At 38.4% G+C, this 19723-nt stretch overlaps 1 protein-coding gene across 3 annotated transcripts in view; it reads left to right on the top strand.

Annotated features, from left to right (window-relative positions):
- The first annotated feature begins 3577 nt into the window (after positions 1-3577).
- The window catches only part of LOC140948596 (GATA-binding factor 2-like), a 32970-nt gene continuing 16824 nt past the window's right edge, over positions 3578-19723 (top strand). Inside the window, exon 1 of one of the 3 annotated variants that reach the window (XM_073397863.1) lies at positions 3578-3703. The gene's annotated coding sequence lies outside the window, so the exon portion shown is untranslated. Of the gene's footprint in view, positions 3704-16423; positions 16579-18780; positions 18887-19723 lie in introns of those variants that run through there. The other 2 variants (XM_073397859.1, XM_073397860.1) reach the window with 2 other exon arrangements.

Below are 19723 nucleotides of genomic sequence, written 5' to 3'. Positions count from 1 at the left end.
GGTGAATGATGTGTGTGCTTTTAGCCAGTCAGAATTGGAGAAATATTTTGAATGAATAATAAAAACTGTTAGTGCTGAACTTCAAATTTCGCCGGATGTTTTTGTGTACTTTCTGTGTTTATGATTGTTCTTACTTAACTGGGTATTTTAACTTTGCAAAGCTGTGAAATTTTCCGCCATTTTCTTGAACTCTGCACAGAGGGAACAGCTAAGCTTCCGCTCCGCTGTCTTGCGTGAATTCAATCGTGAATAATTTCGCTATTATTTTCTCTAAAAGCACATATCTCTATAATTGGTTTTCAGTTTCTGTTTCAGTTTATTCATTGCCAGGAAAAAATGTAGCCATTCAATGCACTGCAAAAATAATGGTTGAAGGTTAAATTTATACTTGTGAAACAATTAGAAGCATTTTTCTGGCGAGGAAGCTCAAATTACCGTGAACTCCCTCTCTAACCTGTGACTATAAATATAATGATATGGTGGCGAAATCGTGTTGAAAATAAGTTAGGATAAAAAGCAAGCAAAACAAAATGCTCTAAAGGGACAAAAATCAAAAAAAAAAAATATATTTACAATTGAAGATTCAGCTATGGACAAAAAAGGAGAGACAGCACTTTGTATATTGCGATTTAGCAAATTGAAAAATTTTGGACCCTGAAATCTTATATCAAAAAGTCTTATATTTGTTCGTGCAGGAAAAAAGTAGAATGTTTTGGAATTTCTGGAATTATAGGAATGACCATTTCTTTGAATACATTCTGAATGAATACATTTTGGAGGTAAACACGTTTTAATCTTGGGAATATTTTGAATGAACAATAAACCAATTATTGGCTTATGCCTTCGTGAAGCGTGTCTTGAACTGTTTTGATCCAATTTCCAATTGAACTGTGTATTTTTTTGCGGGTTGTATTTCGATTTCGTTTTCAGTTATCGCCTGTATTCAAAGACAAAGCTGTAGTGGGCGTTTTATCTTCCTCCATTTAAGTACTTTACTAAGGTCGGATTTACCTGGCAGCCACGTAGCGACAAAACTCGTTTTGTTTTGAGTGCGCGCACTACAAAGTTTTTTTTTTTACGTTTTTTTTTCATGGCGTATGCAAACCTTGCAACGAGCCCGAAACGTCTTGAGACTGAACTCACAAATATCAAAAGACGGCACTTTTGTTCATTACCTGTTTTTTGTATTGAACATTCCTTTACTTACTTTCTCTTATCGGTATTTTTTTTCCGTTATTTGTTTGTTTTGACATACTTTGACAGCTCGCGACGACACACGAACGCGACAGGGACGCAAATAGTTCGCGCCAAAATGACTTCACTTGATGCGTTTTTTTGCTGGGGAAACAAGTCGAGCTCCTGCTCTCTCGCTCGCTTTTGCCGCAGAAAGCTTAAAAACGCTACCGATCGCACTTCTCGCTCGTGAAAAATTTGAGCCCGACTTGTAACCAAGTCTACAACATTGCAAATGCTGTGTTGCGCGTAAAAATCGTCTTTGCCATTCCTCCCTTGCAACAGCGCCTTTCGCATGATCAAAATAACAATTATGGAAAACTTGAATTCCGCTATATTTGCTATTTTTGTCCATTGTTTCCGCAAACAGCCGTCTTAGCCGTCCTCAACGTAAATTCTTAACATGCTTCTAACGAAATGCACAGGTTCCATCAGATATCAGATTTCGATTCAAACGAACGGCAGTTTTCAGCTGGCAACTGCGGTGTTGTCTAATTATCAGCTGCAGGGTTAAAAATAATATTCGAACTGTTGCTGGACACATTGACTGGCCAAGAAAAGTTTTGCTTGGTCAAGTCTTGTTTCTGACAGGTCAAAATACTGAAGGAAAAGTTAACTAATGGCAGTCTGTAAAGTCAAAACCATTATTTGCTTGTTCAAGTCGCCGCTGGAACGTTTAAAAAGTGGCTTAATGGATAAAACGGCTCAAAACTCAAACAAAGATAGCCTCTTATTTCTGTTGTGACCGGTCAACATGACCGGCGAATGAAGTTTTTGACCGGTCAAGTCCCCATTCTGGCCGGACAAGGCAGACAATGTTTGTTGACCGGCCGTTATTTTGAGCCATGAGCTGTCAGTCGTGGACTTCACAGTTTGTTTGTTTCAAGGTTAGCTTAGGTTGATGTGGTGCGAATTTTCATTTCAGTTCATCAGATGCCATATTCAGAAACTCCTGTCAAAACAGGCAAAGAAAAAAGATAGAATGAAAATGTTTAGGTAGCCATTAAAATGTACGGTAGTTTTCCAAGAAGATTGACCTCGAGAACGTTTCCTTATTCTATGGTTAACCAGAGATTGGTGAGTGCGCTCCCCCGATCACGATTTCAGGTTATACGAAGACTACGGTGGCCCGCTAGTACCCTGGAAGCAGAGGTTTCTTTCAGGCATGGCTTTTATCATCCACGAAGTCGTTTGCGTGGCTTGTCAGTCGCGTAGTTTGGTTTGGGCGTCATGCCCTGTGCAAAGGCACTGCACTGCATATATTTAGTAAATAACAAACTCTCGACAACCCAGATCGAGTTTTTGTGTGCCTGTAAGTAGTGAGATTGAAGTCTTTCAGAACCAGCGAAAGTAAAGAATTTTTTTATACTAAAGAATATATTGTCGGCACCAGTTGGGTATTCAATTAATCAGTTCTCCAATACAATGAGTGTGTCTGCCCAAGTTGTTTTGAGAAAAGTTGTACTGATTCCTCCATGCTAGCCCACAGGTACCCCAAGCTTACAGGTGATAATCGTTGTTGCGTGAGAAAAATAGTAATAAAAAGACATCAGATCTTCTTGCCTTGTCTCCTTGTTTAATTTTATGGAGTGTTCTTAGCATTTTTGGCCGTTTCAGCGCCATTCCAGCGAGTTTTTTCAGTTCTTCCGTTGTTCCAAATATAGAAAAACAACGGCAGTATTGAAAAAAACTCGCTGGAATGGCGCTGAAACGGCCAAATAGGCTAAGAACACAACATAGATTTAAGCAAGGAGACAAGGTAAGAAATTCTGATGTCTTTTTATTACTCTTCTTGACCTCTAAATAAGAATGGCTGAAATCGCAGTACAAACCATATAATATTTCTGTTGCGCAACAGCGATTCTCACTTGTGAGCTTTGAGTACCTGTGGCTAGCCTGCGAGCAAGCTCTCCCAGGGCGCTCAGTTGCCCGGCGAAAGGGAGGAACGAATGTGGGAACGACCAAGGCAATTGTAACCAAAGTCTGTTTTTATCCGACCAGTTGTTGTTGTTTGAATAATTTTTATCTCTATATTATTTTATTTACAGTAGCATACCGTCCTGTGAATTAGCTGGTGAAGTATTCTAACTAATCCATCTGATGTAGCTAGGAGTATGCGCCACTTTCAATAAAGTATTGTATTGTAAGTTGTGAAGAAGCTTGAAAAGTGTGTAGGCTTGGTTACTTACTCACTATTCCGGATGTGTGGCAATCCAGAGACTTGGGAGCAAAATAGAACGACCATCTGGAAGTTTCCCTGTTCAGCTGATTTTATTCTGAATGTCTAATAAATAGCTCAGTTGAATAAGACCTTTTATCCATTGGGTAAAGTGCTGTCATTTTTTGTTCCATTTGAGTTTTTCTTTTATCTTGCCTTACCCAGAGTGACCAAAATCCGATCTTTTGCGTCAAAGATGTGCTTGGTGGATATTCTATCTTGAAACTGGTCTGCATTGTTCGCTTTGAAACGGTAAGTTTTTTTTTCACTATTTTGTTCCTTTATGCTGTAGTTTAGATTCAGTGAAATTTTTTTGCTCTAAACACTTCGATTCGATTCGTTTAGCAACTTTGTTGTGTAATTCTCGTCTGCGATCGAAAGTCCGGTTAGCTATTTGCTGTTCCTTTATCTTTTGTTATCGGTTTTATCATGCAGTTCTGCAGTATTTTCTCTGCGTTATCAATTAGTAGACAATCTTTTTAATATTATTTAAATTTGACGTATTTTTCCTCTGATTTTTGCGTTATCAATCAGAAGGCAGGCTGTTTAATTTCGTTTCTTGAAATTGACGCAATTTGTTTAAAGAGAAACCACGAAAAGGTTTTAAGCGGGACAGTGTTGTAAAAGACCGACTGCAGGGGCGTAGCCAGAATTTTCCCGAGGGTACGCGCAATTTTTCAAATCCCCTCCCACTCCGCTTCGAGTCCCAGATCTTTTTTAGGTGCCTTAGGTGAGGTAAGGTTGTAAGCTTAAGCGTTTTACTGTACATAAAATGATCTTGGCAAGTTGTAAAGTTCTTTGAAAAATTCTTTTTGTAGCACCCTCATTAATTAAGCCAACAAGCTAGTAGTTCAGTCAATTCTCTCTTAACTTCTAACGGACACCTCCGTAAAATAGACACCTAGAGTTGGTCCCTGCCTTTCTTTACTCCCTTTATTTGCTGCTTTATAAGACGAACATCTCTCTATGAGGGACACTTAGTGTCGGTCCAAAAAGTGTCCGTCTTAGAGAAAGTTGACTGTATCTCAGATTTTCATTTACAAATTTTAATGAGTGATGTTTTGCCGATGATTGCCACATTGTTTCTGCCGACAAAGGCACCCAAAGTTGACGTAATCGTGCCCTACTTTGTCTACTCCGAACCCAGGCCTAGGTGGAAACAACGCGTTCACGCTTTATACCACTCAGCTTGCTACCCGCGCGTTATTTTCTCATCCTTTTTCTCTGAATATATGATTTAAGAGCTTGTTTACATGAAGGTGGGGGACCCCAGGTAGGTGAGGTAACATGTGGCGGGTTACCCCACCTAACATGTAAACGTGATCACATTAAAATGAGAGATTGTATGGACAGGCGGGGTACTCCACCTCCATGTAAACAGGCCCTAAGATTCGGTCCACCAATGAATCACGTCGCTTTTCTCAAAACTGACGCTCTTGTGTCAAACAGAACAGTTCGTTGTGTTAGAAAAAAATAAGCTGGGTCAAATGAATTGAGCCAAACTGTGCTATATAAAATAATCTTTTAATTGTTTGCCTTCTTATTATTCGCCGATTTGATTTGCTCGATTTTTTTAACCCGACAACAACAACAACAAGTTTATTCAGTATTACCATTTTGTACAGGTGTACAACCCTAACGTTTTTAGTTACACGCCTGCCGAGAAACAGGGCCGTGATACTCAAAAGGAAATCAAAGGAAAAGGAAAACTGATTTTTTCTGTAACAAAAACGTTATAATGATTACGCAATGTACACTCCTCCAGAGCTAAACAGCTGAAACAGGCGGGGTAGTCCATACTAACTCAGCTCTTGTAATGTTTGTCTGGCAAAATCCATTGCGAACGTGTGAGCCACAGAAAAATTTTATCTTTTTATTCCAAGCCTAAGGGCCTGTTTACATGGAGGTGGGGGACCCCAGGTAGGTGAGATAACCCGCTTAGGTGGGGTAACCCGCCTGTGCATATAATCTCTCATTTTAATTTGATCATGTTTACATGATAGGTGGGGTGACCCGCCACATGTTACGTCACCTGTCTGGGGTCCTCCATCTCCATGTAAACAGGCCGTAGGTGAGGTTGAGTGAAAGTAAAACACGGAGAGTCCGTAACTATTGAGTCCGTTGGTAAAATCAAATTGTGTTACCATTCAAATGAAACTACTTTAGTAGTACTTTAAAAGGTGATATCTAGCTATGTCATGTTAAGCGCATTTGCTGGATTAAGGGGGGTAGTACGGGTGTTTTTTTGGGAGGGGAGGAATAATGTTGATTTGGAAAGAAATTAATTAGGCTAGAAAAGGTATACTCATAAACCAGTTAGTCCGCTAATGGAATCAGAGGCACCTTGTTGTGGTGTTGGACTGTCTGGTATTTATCTACTTATTATTCACTTAATATTTTAAGTTTTAACATCCCCCAAGTTTATTTATTTAGTAATCACTTCCACCATATGGTGCGGAACACACAACAGAGCGAGGCTCCAATTTAAATGTGTCCTTGCAGATAACCCACACAGCCCCGGAAAGGTTGGCCACACCATGGGGATCCACGTCCCCTAGTCTTTTCGAACAGTGGTGTGTGTTCTTTTACGTCACACAAGAACCAGATAAGTGTCCGAGAAGACTAGAAAGTCCAACTGTTTGCACATGTCACTGCAAAGGCAGCACTTTCTCCTCATTTATTTAAAGACCCTGAATGTTGTTCCGGCCGGGGTTTGAACCCGCGACCTCCCGCTGAGCAGACCGGCGCTCTCCCAACTGAGCTAGCCATTCTCCAATTTTCGAACATTTTTATACCCCTCTCCCCCCTAAATTATCTACTTTCAAAACACTCGAAACGTCATGCAAAAATTCTCCAAAAATTATTGCACCAAGGACTTCAACTTTTTCGATTGAATGAAACCTTCGATAGATATTTTAGAGAAAGGGCAGAAATAGGCTTGATCGCCAGCCGCTGTTCCTCTCCCGAACCGAGAGAGTGGCGGAAACAAACGGAAAACAATGCTTTTAACCAGACTCCACCCTCAAGGGTTATGCTCGTTAGAAAAAGGGTGAACACTAAACCAGTGAAACGGTTTGAAACATAACTTAGTTTCTTTTCTATGAACCATACAATTCTGGGCACCGGTAGTATGCGTAGCAGGCGTTTCCGTCATGGTATAGGAGCAAAGAAAGATCGAGGAACGACGTGGAACGGGATTTTTGGTTTTGGTCGCGCAAATACGGAACGAGAGCCAGAAACTCCCCGCTCTTTTTGTCGCTCCATTTTTCGCGTGGTCTTTGACTTTCGTTCTTTGTTCCGAGACCGCAAAGGAAACGCCTGCTACGCAGGCTAGCTAGGGCACTGGTGAAACATGGACTGGACCAATGGACTGTTGGACTGTTGTCTACCCTCTGCCTACATCTCTGACACTGAAACCTTATTTCAATATTTGTTGTCGTGACTGATGTCTTTCAGTTGCTTCCCAATCAACTCTCAAGGCCCTCTTTAAAACAAATTCGTCCTTTTCAACTGCTGATTTTTGTCTTTTCTTTGGCCTTTACAGTCAAACCCCGCTCATTTAAGGACACGGCATTAATACGGACAGTTTGCTTTGTCCCTGGGGAAAGAAAACCGTAACATTTTCTCCTCATTCAACCCCCTTAATACGGACACTTTCTATGACCCCCTTAGTGTCTGCATTAACGGGCCGGGGTTTGACTGTACTTGGTTATAATCCTTTGTAGAGAGCAACATTGTGGACGAAGTAAAAAGGGGATAAAACAACCAACCTCCGCCCTCCCCCGCCCCTTGTTCCCCTGAAATCAATAGTCAAGCCGCGCGAGGACCAAAGCACGCCATTTTCCCGCCCTATGTAAAGGAATCCGAATTGCGGAATCCAGCAAATTTTGACCTGTGGAATTCTGAATCCTGGGCTGTGGAATCCGGAATACAGCTCAAGGATTCTGGAATCCACCAACGATTGGGATCTGGAATCCAGTTTCCACTGACAAAGAATCCAGAATCCAGTACCTGGAATCCGCAATCCACGGCGTGGAATCCAGAATCCAAGACTGTTTTGGATTCCCTTACATAGGGCGAATTTTTCACCCATTTATTTTGTCAATAATGTGGCATCGTAGCAAGAATACTACAAAAGTTCTAGTCGACCTCTGAGCCTTGAACCCGATTTGCTTCAACCTTGTGCTGCAGCTGTTGTTACTGTGTGTTTGTGAGATACTACGCTTGAAAACAACTAGCCATGCAAAGAACTAGAGGCCAGCCATTTTATTGGTTTTACCATCACAGACACTTAAAGCAGCGAAAACTTTACAATAAAAGTCTTAGTTAATAGAAAATACTGATTATGATAGCCGCCAAAACCAAGTTGCTGTAGTACAGCGGGACTTCGATCTAACGAACCTCTCTATATAACGAAGTCCTCGGTATGACGAACAATTTTATTTACCCCAGTAACAGTAAAATATATGGAAAAGAACGTCGTTATAACGAAGCTTGGCCCTTCGTTATATAAAGGTTGCACTGTATATGCTTTGAGTCCCAAATCATGCACAATCTTTTTGTTGTTGTTTACCCATTGTGGCTTATGGTCAGTTAGTGTAACGTGGTTGGAATAATACTCTGCGCTGCGCACGGGCAAGGCCGAAAATTTAAAAAACTGCACACCTGGCTTTATCTGAACCATTCCACTTTATCAACCATCTTAGGCCCCGTCCACACGTATCCGGATTTTTGAATCCGCAACTTTTTCTTTCCGGATTCAAAAATGTCCACGTCCACACGTATCGTATTCAAATCGAATTTGCCTGTCCAAACGTATCCGAAACGTATCCGGATTCACTCTACTACCCAGGACTCCTCTGGGAATATTGGCAACAGAGCCTGCGTCGTAAAGCGCGCGAAATTTGCATCTTGCTTCGCCTTGAGAGAACCTGGGAACGAGGTTGCCATCTTAAATACCGTATTCATCACCAGATAAAAAAAAATCCGGATTTAGGGTCCACACGATTCAGGATTCATAGCGTATTCAAAAATTTCCACTCTGGAAAGCGGATTCAAAAAGTTGCAGATTCTTTTGCCGGATTCACCGGATAAGAGATACTGTTAGTTAATTTGAAAACAAACAAACAACAAGCAAAACAAAACAAAACAGAAAAGAGCAACAAAAAGGACAAATAAACAAACAAACAAATGTGTAACAACGGAGGTTCTGCTAGTTGATGCGGCGTTTATTCAAGGGAGGTGTTTATTTAAAAATCACATTTCTTAACTTACTGACCGTAAATCATTTGTAAATGTTATGTCAAACAGAAAGATGTTTTTATAAAGTTCCATAGATGTCTCTCTTATTTTGCTGAGGTAGAATCGTAAATCTCTGGATTGTCTAAATAGCCAAGTTGTACTTGGGACCCATAAACATGGTTGTAACGATTTTCACTTTATTTTCGTTAAATCGAGGGTCACGTTCATTGGCCACTGCGGCGCTTAATTGAGGGCGGCGTTTGATCGAGTAAAGACCTTAAGTTACTATGTCAGCCGCAAACAAACAAACAAGCAAAAAAAAAAACAGTTGGCTTTTGTTCGCAAACCATATCATGGAAAGACCCGAAGACATGTCGGGTCGAAGGGCTATGTTAAGATTGATTTCAACGTAAACTTTAAATATTTATTTTTCTTATCTTGCAAAATCAACAATCGTCAAATCTTTGTAAGCGAACATTCTCCACTTAACAGATCTTATCTGTCCCTTAGAAAATTAATGCTCTCGTCAAAGCACAAGGCTAAGTTGTAGCAAGATAATGTAGTACTGTAGACAAAGAGGTTATAAAAGTCTGATATCTGATCCTGTATTATCTAATTATTCCAACTTCTATACGCCTTCCTTTCCAAATTAAGCATGACACCGCAGAAAAAAAAAAAGAAAAGAAATAATTCAAATTTTTACGCTCATGAGATCTCAAATATTTTCCACGTATTTCCTGTATCTTGTGACGTAACTCGAGGTAACCGCATACCGGTTCTCTTAACATTGACCTAGGCGTGTCAGATGTTGGGGAAGAGCTTTCTTTCCTGTGAGCACGTTCAAAGTAACCTTTACTTAGTGTTGTTCAATATAGAATTTCATGTTACGTGAAGAGATGCAGATGGACAAGACAAAATATAAACATCATCAACCTGGATTGTCGAGATTCAACCGAAAAAATTTTAAACAGAGTTCTAAAAGACAAACAGAAAAGCCATTAAAAAGAGGACAAACAAAACGGGTCTTTTATGAAGACTCGTTTTAAATAAGTCGCATACTTTACCATTTACACGAGGATATAAGACGCGTCTTAAATTGGTCGCGTTATAGTTAAAGCCCGAAGGCATTTATGTACCAGTTAAATGTTCCTTCTATAAATGGCACTGAATTAAGCCAATAAACTGGGCACTTAGGAATTACTAAGGGAGGGGCTGGAGGGTAATCCCTAACTTGAACTTTATGTGTTTTTGCGCGCTGTTGCCTGTGCGCTTCCAACAGTTCACAAAGTTCAATCTCTCGCCAAAAAAAGTAGTTTTGTCACGAGAAATAAAGAGTTTTGTCAACAGCAAAAACGTTTTGTCTCGACAGAGAGATAAGTCACTAGATAAAAGTTTTTTCATGTGAAAAATGTTAACAACATGAAGTGGAAAGATCTTTCATGAGAAAAAAGTTGTCATGGTATCTGTGGGCCACCGTAGTTCCGTGAGAAACCAGTAAGCTTGGGTGTGGCTGGGCAATTGTCTTTGTTCTATCTCGACCGTAGATCGTAACGTAGACTTAAACACTTGATCCTTTCAAGTGATCATTTCCCAGTAGACGATTCTAGAACTTTCTGCTGTTGAATTGTTTTGCACTGTAGAAGGCTTGCTCTTGAGCTTTTAAATCTCCAGGTGTTATAGACACGACGCGACCTGTTTATTCTGTGCGTTTTGAACAAGGACTTAGCCAGAGATTCTCCCCGAGAGGAACAACATACATGCAGTTTGTTATGGCTGCCTCCAATATCACATTCTTTAAGGAGTGGGCTTTTGTTTTGACCGGCAGAGCCCGAGAGGGCCAAGTTTGGTTTCGGCTTATCAAACAAGTTTTTGCTCTTGTACAAAAGGGTCAATGACTTTGAGAACTACTTTCCATTATCTAAACAACCTTTCTGCTGATAGCGTGGGAAAAAAGGATTTGAAAACAATCAAAAATAATCTTTGTCATACTTATTGACAAGCTCGAAGCGTTATCAAAATTTGAAATACTTTATCTTTAAATAAGGGACTTAACAGAAAAGGAAAGTTGTAGACACGCTCGAGTCCAAAATCTAGCTACAACTCCATTGTTAGTTGTGACATCCATGTGTCTTCCTCGTTTGTTTTAAATTATTTCAGTTTTACATCGTATAAGGTTATGTTAGAAGCATTCCATGTCGCCAGGACATCGTCAAGAAAAACTTGTTAAAGACCCTAGGGAAAATGCTCAAAAAAGATCCCCTATTATTTAAGCTTATCTTCTGTGTACCCGTAGCGAATGGATGTTATTTTAGTTCTGGTTTACAATGTCAGCATACCTCTATGACTGAAAAAAAGAAGAAGAAAAAGGCATATTTAAAGTGAATAAATATAAATTGAAAAAGTAAATGAATAAATTAATGAATGAATAGATAAAACTCTCGTTTCCAGGTTCTTTTCTAAAAGATATTGTCCTTCAGTTCATCGAATCCTAATCTGCTTCCCTAAATAGGACTGGTCGATATTTTGCTAATCTTATACGTACTGACAAGGCTGATTTAGAGTTCCTTTTAGAAAATGATGCCCCACCGACATTTCAACTTTACAAACATCAGTGTTGTGAGGTTTTTTGGACTTAATGGTGATGGGTTTTGTTCGTCTTTAGAAAATAAATTTTTCATATAACCCATGAGAGACTGAAAACAGATGTTAGACGTCAAAAATAAAAAAAATAAACACCATCAAAAGTTAGAACTACTTCTGGTTTGAATAGTAGATCTTAGCTTGTAGTAAGTACCACCTTGTACAGCTTAATAAACATGATATCGCAGGAAAGTACTGCTCTGTTGAATTCATTTGAATGGTTACACGTTGGGAATTTATCCACAGACCTGAAAGTCAGAACCACCTTGTACGGCAAGTTAAACAGCAGCGCAGGAAAGTGCTTCTCGTTACCTTTGACCTTAATGGTCACAGTTTACGGTTTAATCCACAGACCGAAAAGTTAGAGCCACGCTGCACAGTTTAGAGGAAAATTTCTTCGTTTACAGCAAAGAGGAAAGTACTTCTCAATAGCTTAAATTGTAAAATGATTTCATCCACAAATTCTAAATTATGAGCCGCCTTTCCTTAGTCGCAATATAATAAACAGCACCACAGGAAGGCACTGCTTGATTAAATCTCTTTTATTGTTACTTATTTCTGTTTTATAGTATTTAATTGAAGGGTCACATTTTATGGTTTTTCTCGCATTTAGGGGCCTTCAGTGACTAACCACTGTGGTTATGCCATTGAATGCATCATGCATTGATTTATTAAGGTTTACTTCTACGAGTAAAGAAAAAACAGAAGTAAAAGCAACAATATATTTTGGTGACGAATCTAAATAGTGAGTTAAAGCGAATCTAAATATTGCTGAAAGAAACAAACAATAAAAACCTCACAAAAATAGAATTTCTTTTTTAACATCCTAAGAAATAAATATTGCTATGCAAAAGGTCTGCTAAAGAGGATTCATTTGAATTGTAACACCGTTGGATATCAACTACAGACTCAAAAGTTAGAACTACATACTAAATAAACAGTACCATGTGAAAGAACTACTGAAGAGGTTTCATTTGAATGGTAGCACCACTGGATTTCGACTACTGACTCAAAAGTTAGAACTATATACTAAATAAATAGTACCATGTGAAAGCACTGCTGAAGGTGTATCATTTGAATGGTAACACCATTGGATTTCATCCGCAGAATCAAAAGTGAGAACTACATACTAAATAAATAGTACCGTGTGAAAGTACTGCTGAAGAGGTTTCACTTGAATGGTGAAACCATGGAATTTCATCCACAGACTAAAAAGTTAGAACAGCGCAAAAAACAAATAGCACCATGTGAAAGTACTGTTGAAGAGGTTTCATTTGAATGGTTAACACAGATTTAAAAGTTAGTGTGAGAAATAACCTTGCCGTAACTTAGTGAAAGAAAGATTTCAGTTCAGTCTAAGGGACTATGGCACACGTTTGGTCATTCGCAAAATTGTCTCTGAGCATCAACCTGACTCAACGAACCCCTGTAACTCTATCCAAGCGATACTCCAATTCAATCAGGCGATATTTTCATTTATATCAAAGGATCAAAATAACTAATATGTATGTTTGATCAAAATAACTAATATGTATGTATTGATCAAAATAACTAATATGTATGGTCCAGAAACCCTGCATATAAGCAAACGGACATTTCCTTTCCCTTTATAGCAATCTGCTGTGTCGAGGCCACACCTCCTACTTCGTGTATTTTTTTTCTAAGGTACAAAGAAACAGATGGAGAAAATTCACCTTAAAATTTTCAACGTATACGAAATTTATTGTCGGCCCAGTGTTCGCATTCATGCTGAGTACTTAATAGTTTCTTTTCATTTGATATATAATTTAGGGTTTCCTTTGACAAAAGGTGATGCTTTCAAAATTGGCGACATAGAACTTTGAGGTTTCTGAAACTATTGTCGTTTAAAGCTTAAGTCTGTTGCTTTAATAAAAAATGTCTGTGAACAAAATCCTTCAGTGCGACCCACCGTGGTGATCAACTTAGTACTTTCATTATGTAGAGTAAAACTTTGAAACAACCAACCACTATATGAAAATGACATAGTCCTTGGTATAACGAATGATATTCCTCGCCTCAGCTTTAAGTAAGAAATATGAAAGAGCCTCGAGATTACAAAACCTCATTACATGGCTCAACTTATTTTGTCGGTTCCTTGGCCTGGCGTGGGGAGTACTTCCTTTTAAGATGCTAATGGGGATGTGCCGCTGGATGGGGTCGCATTTTCACGACAGGATTGACTATAATGGGGTCGCATTTTCAAGAGTTACTAGAATGGGGTTGCACATTTTCTGATGTTTGGGGTAAGACAGTTCTTCATATTTACGTTTAGCAAACGTACAAGAATGTTTGTACTGCATGTGAAAAGTAAAGTGGTCTCATATAAGGTAGATACATAAACAGAAAGTTACTAAGTTAGGATCGCGAAAATTGCATATTTGCCCAAAAGTGACTAAGATGGGGTCTATAATTGGCCACAGAATAGACTATAATGGGGTAGGGGCTCTGAGACGCCAGCAGCACATACCCAACAAAAGGTAAGCCGAGTACCCCCGCCCCCCACCCAGCCAAGGCCCTTGAGTTCGTTTTTTCCGACGATCCACTATAAATGGATAATAACTTCTCCGTTTCTGGATAAAAACCTGTATGGTGTGACCATTCCAATGAAGCCTCTTCGATAGTACTTTCACATGGTTCCATCTGGTTTGTTCGTGGTTTTAACTTTTGAGTCTGTGGATGAAATCCTATCGTATTAGCATTCGAATGAAACCTCTTCAGCAGTACTTTCACATGGTACCATCTGGTTTGTTCGTACTTGGTAGTACTTTGTTAGTACGTAGCAGTACTTTCACCTGGTAATGTTTGCTTTGTATATAGTCCCCACTTTTGAGTTCATAGATTAGTAAAAGTCCCACAGTGTGACCATTCAAATTAATCCTCTTCAGCGGTACTTTCACAAGATCCGATTTGATTTTTACGGAGTTCTTACTTTTGAGTCTGTGGACAAAAGCCTATGGTGTGACTATTCAAATGGAACCTCTTCAGCAGAACTTTCACATGGTACTATTTATTTAGTATGTAGTTCTCACTGTAAAGTCTGTGGATAAATCTAATGTTGTGGCCATTTATAAGTGAAACGTCTTCAGTAGTACTTTCACATAGTTTTGTTTGTTTTGTATGTAGTTCAAACTTTTGAGTTTGTAGATTTAAAGTCCTATAGAGTGACCATTAAAACGAAACCTCTTCAGCAGTTCTTGTTCATAATGCTTTTTTCTTTTTCCATATGATATGCAAACAGATTCAGGAATTCATTTTCTTCTTCAGTGAAAAGGTTTGCTCTATAAAAATTGCTCAGTTTTGTTATGATTTTGCTCCACCTTTCGGTTAATTTGTAATTTTTACTAACAACTCTCAAAATAGCTTTTAAACACTACTTTGCTGTGGCGTTGTTTTTCAATCATTGAAAGAATGAGCTATTGGGCTTTGTAAGCATTGGAACTGAGGAGGAAAAGGTGGTTAAATTGAGGTCTATGGGAGATTCACCAGAAGCCGGCCCCCTTCTGACCAAAATAGATGAAATCGTTTGAAATTTCTATTAGGGCATGCGGGTGTCTTACATTTTGTTAAGCCTGTTCTTGCTTAAATTATTGACGGACCAAAACGAAGTCGATGGAAAGTTAAGCAGAAAAAAAGTGATTTTGATAAGAGAAAAGCGCGAACATGCTTCGTTAATGTTTCATGTTCGTGTGTGTGCATTGACGCTCATGCGTGGCTTACCACGTAACTTTGGTGACGCATATCCCATTGAAGCCGGTTTCGAAGCAGAGAAGCTATCACGTATGTATACTTCGAATTAAACTGAGTGCTTTCTTGATCAAAGGAATCATTTCAGAGAGTGATATAATTCATGATATCTTTGAATGGGCGATAGATTGTGAGAGAAGATGTGTCGGTGAAGACACTTAAAGTGAGATATATCACACTGATCAAGGGTTCGGCAGAGATGTAAACAGTGATGGTGATTTTTTTTTTCCCAATACAGAAAACTAAGCTTTGGCATCATTAGACAACGTAAATCAACATTGCAAGCAATTTATCTAAATGGTATTTTTGGGCAGGAAAAAAATACGAGCTTGAATTTGAATGGCTTTGGGAAAAATGAAAAAGATTAAAGTTCAGTTTAGAAGAAGCGGACGTAAGTTTGCTTTCAATATTTTTAATGTCGAAAGTTAGAGTGAAACTGATAAGATTGCTGCCGTTGACAAGCGAGGACATTTTTATTTTTAAAAACGTTTTTAAGGAAGTGATTATTTTGTTATTATCATTTTTTTTTTTCATTATTAAATACGCCGTTTTAGTCGGAAATTAAGATATTTTTCGACTCGACCAGTCGCAAAAAAGTAAGTTTCGACTTTAATAAGTTTTTCAAACAAAGAATAACGCTTGAATGGTTTAGTTCCCAACATCGGATTAAGAGGAAAAGTTAAGAAAACAGGAAACAAACCCGATATTAGATTTCTCAGTGCTCATCTCCTCTCGAGATGAAAACTTTAAGGAAAGCAGATAACAGATCAATTGATAGCAAAGAGCTTTCATACTCGGAGCTCGATTGTAGCTCATATGGAACTAGTGACTCCGGAAATCGGTACGCAGCGGCAGTGTTATGTATGCAAAGTGCGCCGTACAAGCCAAAACACAACGTATCTCATCGAGAAATCTAAGTCATGGCAGCGTTTTGAAATGCGTTTCCTCTATGAAATATGTATACCTTGATTCTTATCAGAGGTACAATGGGATCGCCTCTGCTGTTGACAGACTAAAACGTTGTGCAATGATCAATATTGAAAATGAAAATCGTATTCAACTCAAATCACCACACTTTGTCCGGCTATTCTTTGCACTAATGCTTTTGTATTCAACTCATTTTTTTCCTTATTAGAAATTAATGCGTTTATGAGGAAAAAATCGCCAAAACTAAGCTTCTTCCTAAGTGGGTTTTAAGTGTGGTCATATTCCTGGATTTGAAAATTCAAATCGCCGCGCCCCGGTTTTGAAATAAACAAATTAAGGATGATCCGAAAGAGTGCTGATATGATGTGATTATTAGCATAACTGAAAAGTTCAACTGGATTATAAAAAAAATGAAAAACGTCCCTTGACCAAAATCGCTTTTGCCCTTCAAACCAGAAGCCAGATCTCTAGAGCAAGTTGGACATCAATATCTCTTATCGTCTCCTGATTTAAACAACAGAAATTAATTCCACTGACGAACGGGTGGTAAAAAGGTGGGATTTTTCAACTTTTTATTATTTTCTTTTCCTCATAAGTGTTAACATTATCGTGATGAAATAAATGTTGTCAGGTCGTTCACTTTCATAGATGTTACTTTTAAATGAAAACTTCAGATAGAGAAACATAAATCTATCGACCTAAACACCAAGATTACACTGTGAGAGCCGATTCTTACATTTTCTTAATGTGAACATATTTTATTTGAGTCTGTGGCGTTCTTACGAGCTTAACATTATGAGCCTTATCGATAAAGAAGACACGAGTTTAGAGAAGAAAATGATATGTCTGATATAGGGCTGTAAACTAAAATATCTACATGTCTAATCAGGCAGTTAAAATTTTCATGTTTGACCACAGTCATGATCATTTCGAACTTCAAGGTCTTCCAGCCAAAGACATTTCTGCTGACTCAGGGCTTCTCGTTTTTCAGAAACTCATCATAATATTTACTTGTTTCTTACTTCTTGGGGTTAAATTTACGCAAAACCATTATTTACGATTTTTTCCTACAACAGTGAAATATAAATGGCATCCTCTATAACAAGACTTTATCTAAAATGAGCATAATATTGATCGAAAACCTGACAGTCCATATCGTGATGTAAGAGAAAAGCCCTTGACAAACCTGTATGTAAAAGCAGTCTTTATCTCTCAATTAAACCTCACTTGTTAACCCTTTTCATGTTTTATATACTTTGATCAGATTGAACCAGGCAGCGGATTACATTTCGAGGTTTTATATATCATAGCTGATCCTCTTAAAGTGTTATTTAAATTCGACAAAAATCGCACTACCCCGTTGGTTTTTTAAGTAGGCCTGTCAACTCACCAGAGTTGGTCCTTCCATTTTTGCAAGCCCCTGGTCGTCGCCTTGTGTTCTTTCTAAAACGTGCTTTCTCAGTTAAATTCTCCGCGTTTACACCTTAGTATAGGCTGGACTTGACACGGAGTGTTTTGGACAATTCAAAGAACATTTCCTACCCAATGATTGGAATTTGTGTTTAAGCTAACTTCGGTAGAGGAGACATAATGTCGATCGTAGGAGTGCTAAAACAGGATATTACGAGGAGTTTTAATCCATTTTTATGAAATTAAAACTCTTGTGTTCATAACTTTGACTAATTTGTTGTACAAGACTGGAATTTCCTGGGAGTTCGATGAAACATTCTAGTTGGCATGTCCTTAACTTCGAACTTATCTGACTTTTTTTCACATTCATAGATTTATAACAAGCAAACATATCGACTTCATTAGATATGGTTTACTGTTTTCCTCTTGTCCATTAAGATATGTATTTTTTAAAGACTCAGATCCTGTGTAATGAAAGGAATTAAGGAACATTCAGCCTATTGAATTTAAGAAATTAGAGGTTCGCTGAGTAGCTGACTTCAAGATCATCAGTGCGGATTTGGTTTGGGCAGGAATAAATCCTGTATTAAATAGCCACGCATACAACGCACTTGAGTTGAAAGCAAAACACAGAAATATCGCCCGAGTTATTCGCAATCCTGTCGATAAAAAAGTGGTGAAAATATCTTTATATCTCCGTTAACTAACACCGGTTTTAAAATGTCACACTTTTCTGCCGTTTTTTAACGATGAACAGAAAAAGGATTATATTATGACAAATTATAGATGTGACAAAAAATGACAAATCGAGAAGAATTTTTTAAGCGCAGGATTATTTTGGGAACAATTTAAAATACGGATAGATTTGTTGCTAAGAAGGGCGTACGCTTAACAAAGGTCGTACAAAGCTTAATATGAAATCTGACACTGAACGCACCTCAGCAAGAGCTGAAAAACCCACTCGTAGCTCGAGCACGCAAAATGTTGCCGACACGCAAACCCTATTCCGATTGGCACTCAACGTAGAAATTAATCCCTGCAAAACCATTTCATTTAGCGGCGCGATATGTAGAAATGAATTACTGGAGAAATCTTTTAATCCATCAATTTTAAATCAAGTCTTTATTTTTCTTTGAAAAGAAAAGCCAGATTCAAATTCGAGCCCGCCTGATGCAACCCATCTGCCCTCGAAGCTTTCATGTGGTCACGTGGGTTGGTGGCTCGCGCCAGAATGTAATGCGAAAGAGATTGGTTCTCAGTCTATGCATAGTAAAACAGTCCCATTATATTATGTGGTTGATATGTTTTATAAATATACGACGAATGTTTCAATTTCCTCAGTTAATCGCATCTCCTTTTTTTAGTACTGAGTCATTGTGGGGAAAATTTCAGAACAGAGACGCAAGTTTATTCTTTCCATCTCTCGCCCATTTTTGACTTCTCCTGAAAACGGTGAGTGAATTTCTCAACTTTTCAGTCGTTTGATCGAAAGATTTCTTTTATTTTGAAATATTCCTTGTCAGAAAAATTTGCACCAAGGGTCTTTGTTTTGGATTTTTCGTTTCAGTTTGAATGACCTTTCGGCTTTTTTTCCACAAATCAAATTTTTTGACACCTCTCACACTATTAAACTTAAACGCAAACACTTGAATTTTGTATACCAGGAGAAGTCGGGCTTTCACATCTGAATGAGATAAACCAAATTATTCACAAAAGCTTCTAATCTTTCCTGAGGTGAGATTCTAGATTCCTGTTATGAAACGTAAGCCTTAATATCTGCCTCGGAAATCTTAGATAAACCCGCTAAGGTGCTTTATAAGATGAAGCTTGTTATTTTAAGAGTAATGACTCCAAAATACGAAATTTTTAGGCGCTTGAAGAGTTTTGAGGTAGTCGGGTAGGACATGGTATTTAGGGCGGAAACTACATTTTATATGGTTTAAAAGGCTTTAAGGAAATGCGTGGCCAAGCATTAAATCCTTCCTATGTTAATCTTCCCGCAAATGCGGCAACAAATGTTTACTGTTGCGAGTTGCGAAACATTTCCAAGGACAATCGACGTCCAGTATACAGACTTCTACAGTGATGCAAACTATATCCAGTGTAATATGCATCCCGGGAAAACCTCTCAAAGATATCATGATTTAATAATTTATATAAGCTAAGAGTTATCAATGTGAAAATGATTACACCGGGTCGCTTAGAATATTTTGGAGTTGTACTTTTTCGAACGGCTGTTTGCGTGTTTCGCAGGATAAAAGTCTGCAATATATTGCCTTGATTGTCTTT

This window comes from Porites lutea, chromosome 9, assembly GCF_958299795.1.
Source record: "Porites lutea chromosome 9, jaPorLute2.1, whole genome shotgun sequence".
NCBI lineage: Eukaryota > Metazoa > Cnidaria > Anthozoa > Scleractinia > Poritidae > Porites > Porites lutea.
The sequence above is the reverse complement of the archived record's forward strand: the minus strand, read 5'-3'. Positions and strand labels throughout refer to the sequence as shown.